We start from the raw sequence: 863 nt of genomic DNA on the forward strand, positions 1-863 counted from the left end.
GGGCTTTCTGATTTTGAGTTTTCAACATACCACGCTGCCTTTTGCCTCAGCTGACCTACAGGTGGAAAGTGAGTTGGGAAAAGGGGAATAGGGAGAAAATTAAAAGAGGCTGGGTGAGAATGTAGAAGAGAACAGGAGGGATGGGGGGCAGAAAGAGGACACTGCCCGGCTTGCTGGTCGGGGACCCCGGGGCTAAGGGCCTGCGAGAGCTGCCCTTGGCCTAGAGCACCCTTTAAAGAGGGCTCCAAGCCATGCCACAATCAAGAAAATGGCAATCGTTTTGCCATATTTTATAATCTCTAATTGAATGGACAGTTTGGAAAAAAAAATAAATAAATCCACATTTTGAAAGCCACCAGGATATACATTTATCCTTTATTACGTTAGCTTACAGACATTCATGGTACAGAACAATTAATCACAAGGTATTTATTTATATTTTTGGAATTTCACGAAAACCGGGAACTCCTGTTTTGCCTACAGGTAGAGTGTGAGCGTCACCTGCTCGGAGTCCAAATGGCCTCCGCTGCGCAGGGAAGGCAAGGCGTTGGGGACAGGCCAGCCACGCCACCAGCGAGTGCAGGAGGAAGCTCAGACCCCACCACAGAGACCCGGTGCTCTTCCACCTGGCCCAGTGCTCAGCACGAGTGGTCAGTGTCCACTCCACCTCTGGCCAAACAGGAGCATCCTTCAACACGTAAAGAAAGGAGGACGCCATCGGGGGCCATGAGAACTTACGGCTCATTCTCCTCACCCAGCAGGCAAGAACTCTCTCTCTCTCTCTCTCTCTCTCTCTCTCTCTCTCTCTCTCTCTCTCACACACACACACACACACACACACACACACACACACACACACACAC

At 50.2% G+C, this 863-nt stretch overlaps 1 protein-coding gene across 7 annotated transcripts in view; it reads right to left on the minus strand.

Annotated features, from left to right (window-relative positions):
- Positions 1 to 863, minus strand: part of MBOAT2 (membrane bound glycerophospholipid O-acyltransferase 2) — a 95,260-nt gene that overhangs the window by 22,308 nt on the left and 72,089 nt on the right. The window lies entirely within an intron of this gene.

This window comes from Callorhinus ursinus, unplaced genomic scaffold (assembly GCF_003265705.2).
Source record: "Callorhinus ursinus isolate GAN/ISIS: 27379988/994484 unplaced genomic scaffold, GSC_fseal_2.0 scaffold10, whole genome shotgun sequence".
Classification (NCBI taxonomy): Eukaryota; Metazoa; Chordata; class Mammalia; order Carnivora; family Otariidae; genus Callorhinus; species Callorhinus ursinus.